We start from the raw sequence: 12,177 nt of genomic DNA on the forward strand, positions 1-12,177 counted from the left end.
GTAAATTGTGGAACACAATGGTCCCACCACTTAGTTGACTGGCACCGGGTCCAGACAGTGGGTGCTCAGCAGCGGCTCTGCAACTTGTAATAAATCTGAAACACATATAGTGCCTTCAGAAAGTATTCACGCCCCTTGACTTTTTTCACATTTTGTTGTGTTACAGCCTTATTTTAAAACGGATTAATTTGAACCACATCTTATCGACACGTTTTTTTTTTTTTTGAAATGAAAAGCTGAAATGTCTTGAGTCAATAGGTATTCAACCCTTTTGTTATGGCAAGCCTAAATAAGTTCAGGAGCAAAACATTGCTTAACAAGTCACATACGTTGCATGGACTCATAAGTGTGCAATAATCCTATTTAACATGATTTTTGAATGACTACCTCATCTCTGTACCCCACACATACAACTATCTGTAATGTCCCTCAGTCGAGCACTGAATTTCAAACACAGATCAAAAAACAAAGAGGCTTTGCAATGCTTCACAAAGAAGGGCACCTACTGGTAGATGGGTAAAAAAATGCATACATTGAATATCCCATTTAGCATGGTGAAGTTACTAATTACACTGGATGGTGTATCAAAACACCCAGTCAATAAAAAGACACAGGCGTCCTTCCTAACTCAATTGCCGAAGGGAAGGAAACAGCTCAGGGATTTCACCATAAGGCCAATTGTGACTTTTAAACAGTTACATAGTTGAATAGATGTGATAGGAGACAACTGGTGATGGACTGCTCTTAGAGACTCATAGCTGTAATCGCTGCCAAATGTGATTCTAACATGTATTGACTCAGGGGTCTGGATATTTCTGTATTTCCTTTTCAAAGAATATCAAAACATATTTTTTTCACTTTGTCATTATGGTTATTGTCTATAGATGGGTGAGAAAAAACATACATTGAATCCATTTTTTTTGTAAGTGAAGGGGTATGACTACTTTCTGAAGGCATATTGCAGATGGATACTATAAGTTCAGGATATTGTAATGTTCCTTAGGGAAATAGTACTTTGTCTGCAGTTTATACCTTGGCACCTACTCAACACTGACAGAGTTCCTGAGAGAAATCACAATTACCATCCAGGTGGTAATATACAAAAGATCAGACTGTCTGGACCCAGCTGATCAATAGAATGTGAGGAGGACACACACATCAACTCACCATAGCACAGGTGGAGATAATATTTACTGAACAACAATATTAACAATGTGACATGAGCTGAAATAATTGACCCCAGAAATGTTCCATATGCACAAAAAGCTTATTTCTCTCAATTATTGTGGACACACAACACAATGCAACAGATGTCTCCAGTTTTTAGGGAGCATGCAATTGGCATGCTGACTGTAGGAATGTCCACCAAAGCTGTAGCCAGAGATGTTCATGTTAATTTCTCTACCATAAGTTGTGTGAACGTCGTTTTAGAGAATTTGGCAGTTCGTCTGCGTGCTCGTCGTCCTCACCATGGTCTTGACCTGACTGCAGTTCGGCGTCGTATCCGACTTCAGTGGGCAAATGCTCACCTTCGATGGCCACTGACACGCTGGAAAAGTGTGCTCTTCATGGATGAAGCCTGGTTTCAATTGTACTGGACAGATGACAGACGTATGGCGTCGTGGGGGCGAGCGGTTTGCTGATGTCAACATTGTGAACAGAGTGCCCCATGGTGGCAGTGTGGTTATGGTATGGGCAGGCATAACCTACGGACAACTAACGCACATTTTTTCCGAATGGAAATTTGAATGCACAGAGATACCGTGACGAGATCCCGAGGCACATTGTCTTGCCATTTATTCGCCGCCATCACCTCATGTTTCATCATGATAATGCACAGCCCCATGTCGCAAGAATCGGTACACAATTCCTGGATGCTGAAATGTCCCATTTCTTCCATGGGCTGCATACTCACCAGACATGTCACCCATTGAGCATGTTTGGGAGGCTCTGGATCGACGTGTACAACAGCGTGTTCCCGCCAATATCCAGGAACTCCACACAGCCATCAAAGGGGAGTGGGACAACGTCCCCACAGGCCACAATCAACCGCCTGATCAACTCTATGCAAAGGATATGTGTCGCGCTGCATGAGGCAAATGGTGGTGACACCAGATACTGACTGGTTTTAGAATCCACTCCCCTACCTTTTTTTTAAGGTAGGGGCGTGGAAATCCATAGGTTAGGGCCTAATGAATTCATTTAAATTGACTGATTTCCTTATATCAACTGTAACTCAGTAAAATATTTGAAACTGTTGCATGTTCCATTTATATTTTTGTTCAGTATATATGGGACAATTTGATGTCAGTTTATATTTAATTACATAACCTACCTTTACTTAGTCATTTTCATTCCTAACATAAAGCTGCTACAAGCAAGCGCCCCTTCTGATGTTACTGCCATTTTGAAGACTGTGTTCAAAGATTTGAAATTACGGTTTCAATAAATTAATCTTAAATGGCAATTGTTTATATTTCTGTTCAGTGTAGTTGATTGGGTTGATTAATTATCATCTGATGTAGGTCAGGAAGTGTTTCTCATAAGAATGTTTTGCTAAATTTCTCTTGCAGTATTGAATGAGGACAGTTAGCTATTACACTTGCAATAAGGTGCAGTCCTGCAAGAGTAATATTGCAGGACTGCACCTTATTGCAAGTGTAATTGCCATTGTCGTGACTTTACTTTCATTAATCTGATGACTGTTATTTATTTATTCTACAATAAAACTACCGTTCAAAAGTTTGGGGTCACTTAGAAATATCCTTGTTTTTGAAAGAAAAGCACATTTTTTGTCCATTAAAATAACATCAGAATAACATCAGAAATACAGAGGCCCATTATCAACAACCATCACTCCTGTGTTCAAATGGCACGTTGTGTTAGCTAATCCAAGTTTATCATTTTAAAAGGCTAATTGATCATTAGAAAACCCTTTTGCAATTATGTTAGCACAGCTGAAAACTGTTGTGCTGATTAAAGAAGCATTAAAACTGGCCTTCTTTATACTAGTTGAGTATCTGGAGCATCAGCATTTCTGGGTTCGTTTACAGGCTCAAAATGGCCAGAAATAAAGAACTTTCTTCTGAAACTCGTCTGTCTATTCTTGTTCTGAGAAATGTAGGCTATTCCAAATGCGAGAAATTGCCAAGAAACTGAAGATCTCATACAACGCTGTGTACTGCTCCCTTCACAAAACAGTGCAAACTGGCTTTAACCAGAATAGAAAGAGGAGTGGGAGGCCCCTGTGCACAACTGAGCAGGAGGGCAAGTACATTAGAGTGTCTATTTTGAGAAACAGACGCCTCACAAGTCCTCAACTGGCAGCTTCATTAAATAGTACCCGCAAAACACCCGTCTCAATGTCAACAGTGAAGAGGTGACTCCGGGATGCTGTCTTTCTAGGCAGAGTTGCAAAGAAAAAGCCTTATCTCAGACTGGCCAATAAAATAAAAAAATTAAGATGGGCAAAAGAACACAGACTCTGGACAGCATACCAGAGTCGCCTCTTCACTGTTGGATAATTTTTTTAATTTTCTTTCAAAAACAAGGACATTTCTAAGTGATGCAAAACTTTTGAACGGTAGTGTATGTTTAATTGTTACCCTATTAAATTAATCAATTAATTCATTAGGATCTGGGGTACCAAGGAAGACGTTGTTTAAAGAGTTACCAGCTCCCGAATTAAACTCTATAAGGTCTTTACCTATAACATCCATAAAACAGTCAACATATTAATCATAACCTCTTATCATATACTCATTCTGAACGTCGTAAACTTCTTGGATCTGCAAAAACCCCAGCCTTGCTCATGATTCAGGACTACACCAATTGGTTTAATTATTTATTTACTAGCTAACTAAATAATAACACAGAATAAGCAATAAGCACACCCTTTACATGAGACAAAGGTCCCTAGTGGATTGACAAGATATGACGGCTTGTTACAACATAGATGGAGGGGGGAGAAAAAGGCACACTTATCGTCAAGACATTTCAGAACTATTCTCACAGTAACGTTAATCATAAGGTTTGCACATGAACCGCCGCCCGTTTGGGATAAGAAATCATGAATGTATTTACGAATAGTTGTCTTTGTTTGTTGTTTATCTCTGTCGGAACCAAGCCTTCTTGGAAAGCGTTTGGTTGGCCCTTCCTGTGGGCCACTTGTACATGCTCTGATTGTCCATCAGAGGTCACAATGTCCTTCTTCTTAGTTGTCCGGTCTCACTGGGGTGTTTCTTCAGAACTTCCTCTTAGATGTACCAGTGACTGTCTGAGAAGAGAGTTTTCTCCTTTCTCCACCTCATGTGGACAATCAGAGTTTGAACCACTTTACATGCGTAGCTGCAGACTGGCGGTGTCCTGGTCTGGTAGGTAACTTCATTTTCTTAACCTCGTTGTTGAGGTTCAAAGTTTCAACCATTTCAAACATGTAGCTCTCCGCCCCACGTTTCCTGATTGTAATGTCATTTTTTGGGCAATGCTGTTTATGCACTCTGGCCAAAGGGGATGTCTGTCTGACACGCTCTCCATCCTCAATCAGGGTGTGGCTACTTACTTATGCACAGTTTATAGGAGATAAGTTGTCTTATACCTCCTAAAATCACATTCCTTTCTTAACAAAAATACTTTCATCACATTTAATTTTATATGCATAACATATTGGATGGAAACTTCACAGATAAAGGATATACAGTGGGGAGAACAAGTATTTGATAAACTGCCGATTTTGCAGGTTTTCCTACTTACAAAGCATGTAGAGGTCTGTAATTTTTATCATAGGTACACTTCAACTGTGAGAGACGGAATCTAAAACAAAAATCCTGAAAATCACATTGTATGATTTAAGTAATTCATTTGCATTTTATTGCATTTTATAAATGATTGCCTAGCAATCCAAAGGTTGCGAGTTTAAATCTAATCACAGACAACTTTAGCATTTTAGCTAATTAGCAACTTTTCAACTACTGTACGTCCTAGTTTTTTGATACTTTGCAACTACTTAGCATGTTATCTCACCCTAACCCTAACCTTAACCCTTTTAGCTAAACATTCCTCTAACCCTAACTTCTAAACTTATCCCTAATCTTAACCCTAACCCGTTACCCTAGCCTTGCTAATGTTAGCAAGCTACCTAACGTTAGCCACCTAGCAACCTATCTAGAATTCATAACATATTGTACGTTTTGAATATAATATGAATTGTAATTTGTAACATGTCATACGAAATGTGTGATGGACACCTGGAAATAATGCATAGCATACAAAACTAAACATATCATACTAAATAGAGTCTTGAATGTACATACAGAATAATACGAATTGCTCTGAGACCAGGTTGCCTGACCAATTCTTATTTTTTGAGTACATAATGTTTTCGCCATCGTTTCCTATGACCAGTGGCGACCTGCCATTCAGGGTAGGTGGTGCAGGACCCGACCTGTTTTGAGCCCCACCTGTTAAGTCAAAAAAAAATGGCCTGTTTTGGATGGTATTTTGGCATTAATTTGTGTTACATGTCAGTTTTCAAACAATGTAAAAAAATAAGAAAATCCTTGAGTTAATAAAACTGCATGCAAACATGGTCTCTTTCTTGAGGTAGACAGCTCCAAAATGCAGGTGTGGGGACACTCAATCATGGGGACACTACGTCACCACAGAATCTACAGGCAGAGCTAGGCAGTTCAAGCCCCCTTAGATGCTGCCATAGATTTACATTAGAAGTGCCCATCCAAGAAAGCTAAAGGTCATTGGCCACAGATAAAATGATGTCAAATCACGTTATATCTACCGTAGCTTTGATTGAACTGATCATGTCAACATGTCTAGCTAGTCTCGCCACCTTCCTGTTCAAGTGAGCACAGCACAACAACGGTGAGTCCAAAAATTTGTCTTGTAGCCTGTGGCATAAATGATGTAATATGCCAGGATATACTGTAGCTAAGAAAGTAATGCAAAGTGTATGATGTGTAGTAACTATTAGTAGCCCATGTGTCTCACTATAAGAATGTGGTCCCTCTCCCCCTCATAACTTTTGAAAGTGTTTAATGAATGCCTACGTCGTCGCAGCTCGTTTGCTTGCACTTGCTTATACATAGAGCTAAGTGTTACATTACCTTGCTGGATTTATCTGAACACATATCTGAATTTTTGTCGGGATCCGTTTTTAAGTGCTGAACGAAGGCCTATATCATTGCAGCTTGTTTGCTTGCACTTGCTTATACTTAGAGCTAAGTGTTAATGATATAAGAAAAAACATTACAAATGTAACAAACATAAATGCAACAATGTTTGTGTATGTTTCAAAAGTCAAAACTCATTTCGGCGTTCGTTATTATTGAAGGAGAATGCGTTTTTTATCGAGTTACACAAAGCTATGGCTTTTAAAAAGCCAGCAAATGAGGCTGAATTAACTGTTTCGCTGCCAGACGAGGCTCTGTTGATAGCCAGGTGTAGAGGGGGTAAGGATTCACTCCATGATGCTGAAAGGAAAGCGTTGCTATCGGGACAGCTTTATGTAGGCCCTAACAGTTTGTGTTTGTCACCATTATAGTGCAATTAGTTTATTGTTTAGTGTGTTGTGTAGTGGCTTTTCCGGCATACATCTAAACAAATTGGTTGAGTTTGCCCCACCAAGATTGACATGTTAAAATCACCACTGCCACTACAGTTATAATTTGTCAACAAATGTATTATAATCTTCGAGACTATTACTTCTCATGTTTTCCAGTTTCATATTTTGGTACTTTTTTTTGCATTTAATTATGCCTCTCATGTAGGACAGTGTAGCATAATTGTTTATTGAAAGGGTAGGCCTATTGATACATTGTGGAGGTGCATCTTAAGAGTTTTGAGCCATGGTATACATTTAGGTCACACTTTATTTGGATTCTACCATACTGTATAGATGATCTACAAATGGTCATACTATCAACAAACTACAGTATCTGTTGATAAGCAACTCCTTGCTTAGATTGGGGTTAGGGTAAGGGTTAGGGTAAGGTTTAAGGTTAGGGCTAGGGTAAGGTTTCAGTTTAGGGTTAGGATGAGGTTTAGGATTAGTGGATAGTTAGTTGAAATGTTGCTGACAGTTATTGAACATCTACAAACCATCTACTTGGGACTATACAAATAAAGTGTTACCTACATTTGAAATCCAGTTCAGAAACAAAAGGCCTCTTTAAAAGAAATCAAAACAAAAAAGATAGCCTCAGCACCTAACCACTTAAATAGCTGGGATTCATTTAAATCTCCATCAATTAGGTTTCAAATGAACATCCAGAGAGTCTGAGGATAATAAATAGGATAATTTATAGTTTTTAAATTGTCCCTGAAATTCTGTCCAACGGTGATTACAACTGGTACCATGCTGTGTTTGTGTACAATCGAGAGAGTGGAAAGAAAGAAAGATTGAGACGAGGCAGAGGGGGGAGAGAGAAACCAAGAGAGAGAGAGAAACCTAGAGAGACACACACACTCATGACTATTCTTTTGCCTTTGCATGTACAATAATGAATGGAAGAACTAAGCTGTGTCTATAGTGTTGGAGGCCCATTCCCTCTGAGTGGTCTTTCACAGTGTTCAGGGAAGATTTCATGAGTTGTCAGCTGTCTTTGAAATTCAGTGGGGTCTCCCCCTTGACTCCTCTTTATCCTGTAGGAGAAGAGAAAGCCTTTCATGACATCCTCATTATGCAACTTCAAATTCCAATCAGATATAATCAAATGTGTAAATGCTAGCTATACACTGAGTCTACCAAATATTAGGAACACCTTCTTAATATCGAGTTGCAATCCCCCCCCATTTTGCCGTCAGAACAGCCTCAATTCGTTGGGGCATGGACTCTACAAGGTGTCGAAAATGTTCGACAGTGATGCTGGCCTATGTTGACTTCAGTGGTGTAAAGTACAAGTAAAAAACTACTTAAGGCGATTTTTGGGGAATCTGTACTTTACAACTTTTAATTTTACTTCACTACATTCCTAAACAAAATAATGTACTTTTTATTCCATACATTTTCCATGACACCCAAAAGTACTTGTTTCATTTTGAATGCTTATCAGAAAGGAAAATGGTTTATTTCCTACACTTATCAAGAGAACATCCCTGGTCATCCCTACTGCCTCTGATCTGACCGACTCACTAAACAGTGTGAGTGTTGGAGCGTACCCCTGGCTATCCGTGAATTTAAAAACAAGAACATTTTACTTGAGTCATTTTCTATTAAGGTCTTTACTTTTTCTTTACTTTTACTCAAGTATGACAACTGGGTACTTTTTCCTTCCTTGGTTGACTCCAATGCTTCCCACAGTTGTGTCAAGTTGGCTGGGTATCATGTGGGTGGTGGACCATTCTTGAAACAGACGGGAAACTGCTGAGCGTGAAAAACCCAGCAGCGTTGCAGCTCTTGACACAAACCGGTGTGCCTGCCACCTACTACCATACCCCATTCAAAAGCACTTAAATATTTTGTCTTGCCTATTCACCCTCTGAATGGCACGCCTACACAATCCATGTCTCAATTGTCTCAAGGCTTAAACATCCTTATTTAACATGTCTCTTCCCCTTCATCTACACTGATTGAAGTGGATTTAACATATGACATCAATAGCTTTCCCCTCGATTCATCTAGTAAGTCTATGTCATGTAAAGAGCATATTTTTTACACTCAGTGTATTTCAGACTTGATGAATCTGTTGGTTGTAAAAGTGGATGACTGAAACTGTATGAAAAGTCATGATATACATTTTTGCCTTATCATTGCCTCACATGAATGTAAACATGTCTTAGATAAAGTGAGGTGACTGAAAGGTAAGAGCAAGGGTTAATGTTGGCCAACAATCTACTCTAACTAATCCTGAAAGCTAAACTAGATTATTTAGCAGGCAGACTGTTTTGAACAATAATAAACATTTCCTCTTAAATTAGATACATGATGGCTTTTGTAATAAAACAAGAATAATATAATGCAGCTATCCTGTGTATTGTGCTCAGGTTTATTATTCAAAACAATGCAGATGGTATCAAGTTTCTCAGCACTGTGAATCTCCCCTTTCATCCCTCTGTCCCAACCCCTTGGCTAGGACCACCTTTCCTGGTGCCAAGGAAGCTGGGGTGTGTACTTGTCGAGAGCACTGTGGAGTCAACTGATATTGTCAGGATGCTAAAGTGGAGATGTGGTGCTGTTTTGAGGGGGAGAGACAGAGCAGAGGGAGTCCAGCCAGGACAGGGCCTTGAGTCATACCAGCTGCACCCTGTCTTTGAGGAGGAGATCGGATGGAGAGCTGCTCATTGAGGTTGGCAAACGCTGGCTCATAAACTTTCCCCTGCTTCTCCCTTTGATTGTCCTTGGACATCTGCCTGGCCCTCCCATCAGGAATGTGCGGCAGCTGTTTGCTGCAAGTGCCTTTGCCGTGTGAACTCAGGCCTGTGCACGGGGCCTGGCTTAATGATTTGAGCCAACTCAAACTGGGTCGCCTGGGACACTGGGCCCTGGGCCCTGGTACATAACTCTGTCCTGGGGATGACAGGCAAGTGCAGAGAAAGGGGCTGAGAAATGTATATTATGCAGGTTAACCATTTGCCCTCACACCGTAATTGGCTTAGATTGTCTAGCAACTGGATTTGCAGGGGGGGAAACCTGCCCTGTACCACAGTGCAAAAGTTCAGCTGCGCCTGACAGGATTGTGTGTTTACGCCTGGTGGTGTGCACGTGCTTATGTGTGTGTGGGAGAGAGAGAGAAAGAGAGAGAGAGAGAGAGAATAAAAGAGAGGGAAAGTAAAAGTTAGACAGAAGGGAGTGTTGAAGGTATGAAAATTAAAGTACAATGCTGTGTCAGGTGTTCTAGCTGACAAATCCTTAATGAAGGGAGAACACTTTCAACTTTCTATGTTGCAAAGAAAACAAAGGAAGAGGGTGGACCGTTAAATCTTGTGTTCTGTGTTTTGGGGATAGACAGGGATATTGTTTCCACCTCATCTCCTTATCACCTTATCCTGAGAAACAGCAACAACTAAAAAGAGAAATTACCAGCTATTCGTTCTCTATTTGTAATCAGGTACTCAGTGCCAATCATCAGACCACACACATGGTTACTTGCATGAGTGTGTGCGCCCACATGCATGTGCACACAGACTCACACACTCACGTTCACACTTGCACTCATAACAAAAAAACAAATTATTCTGCCAACACACTAAGATAGGGAGAGACATCGTGGAAAAAGGTACAATTTCAAAGGTGGAGGATGCTCAAAGATGGAAATTCCCTGATGCAAAGAGGAATGCTTTTTATTTTTTTTCAAGTGAAGGAGAGGTTAAGATCTTAGTGTCCCAACTCATCTGAGCTTTAGTCTAAAGTAGACAAGAGGATTACTGATAATGTGGGCAGTCCTCTCCCAAGTTGATCTGGCAAACATGCTTGGGTGCTGACTGAGGGGAAAGAGGAATCTGATGCTGCTGCCTGTTTGTTTGAAAGAGGGGATTAGACAGAGGATGCAGAATTCAGGAAGGTAAATAGCATTGGGGGATTGGCCTCTTTGTGACTCTAGTATATACCACAAGTTAGGGCTCTGTGGCATTTGGGTTTTACACAGTTTGGTTTATAGCAGCCATGCAGATAAAAGTTTGTTTTATCTGTGATTGCACCCTAACGTCTTACAGACCAACTATATATTTTCCAATTCTTGCTGTTTTTGTTGCTTTTTGATAAGTCATGTATGGAGAGCCAGAGACAGAGCAATTGAATAGTAATAGGGGTATTATGCTCATTAGTAACTTCTGCGTTATTGTTTTTATTTTGTATTTCCTCTTTTATTCCTGCATGACTGGAGATGCTCGGTAGTGAGGGGAGCTCCATGGGCCATGATGAGTTGTTTAAAATCTAATCAGAAACTAACAAGTCCCTGGTTATTTGTTTCTGCCTCAATACTTGAGAGTTCCCAGATGTTGTGGAAGGTAGGGAGTCGATTGTTTATACAGCAGTGAATCTTTTCCAAACACACATTCTATCAGCCCGCATGGCTATCTATCAAGGGAGGCAGAAGTTACAGTTTTTCTGAAGTCAGGCAGGCACAAAAGCCCTTCAGCAGCAAATTACAACTCCCACCCCACCTGCTGAAGCCAGCGTGCTGGCGGCACTGTGTTCAGACGGTAACCTGCCTCCGATCGATCGCTTGTTGTTGCAGCTGTGCTCCGGTTGATGGTTTATTTAAGGGGCTCCACATGCTTGTTGAGGGGAAGGCAGCTGAATACATAAAACAGGCTCTCAGAACCACTTTGTGGTCCGGGTAAGAGTAAATGGAATAATAAAATCCAAATGGCTTCATCCTATGTTCTGGGCTCGTAAATCCAGCAAGTCACTGCTTACCTTTATGGTCCAATGCATGCAGGGAGAATGCATGCATGTGTGTTGAAGAAAGGGGTTGCTTTGAAAAGAAATACTTTTGGTCAACAGGATGGCCCAATAATACCATATCTAATCATCCATCAGCATGTCTTATACAAAAAAGGTTTACTGTGTCAGGAATATGTATATAAGAAAGCAGTAATGAATTGTTACTTTGAATAACATGTTGTGTAGCATAAAGGAATAAAGGTTCTCCTGTTTCTTCGAGGGTCCTTCACTATAGGGTTGTGCTGGTCAAGCCATGCTGAGAGTTTTAAAGTGCTTCTAAACTGTACTAAAACTTTCACAAGTTCCAGTTTAAAGTAATAGGACCCCTATAGTCTTCCTCAAGACCCAATGTGTCCCTACTATCCTGTATATTTGTCTGTTGCTTAACAAAACAATTGACAGAGCATGTGTTGTGTGAGTTAGTTAAAAGCTTCTGAGACAAAGAAGCAAGCATAGTACAGTAGGTTTCAAAATGCATACAGTCAAGTAGTTGCTAATGTAATATTTGTCTTTGTTGTTAAATCAAAGCTTGACTATCTATTGAAATGCATTCTTGCATTACAGCTCAGAAAGCCAAAACCTTTTAAGCAAATGGTGTAAAGATTAGTTTGTTCAAGTCATTCCAAATATTTGCAAAGTTTCACCTGCTTAGATTGGTTATGAACAATGTCTATAGCCCCTCCGTGTGTGCCTTGTCAAGTCAAAACTAAACAAAACACACTCATTCAAATACCTATATAGTATTATTTCTCAAAGGGTGTCTACATTACACTATTATT

This window comes from Salvelinus alpinus, chromosome 9 (assembly GCF_045679555.1).
Source record: "Salvelinus alpinus chromosome 9, SLU_Salpinus.1, whole genome shotgun sequence".
Classification (NCBI taxonomy): Eukaryota; Metazoa; Chordata; class Actinopteri; order Salmoniformes; family Salmonidae; genus Salvelinus; species Salvelinus alpinus.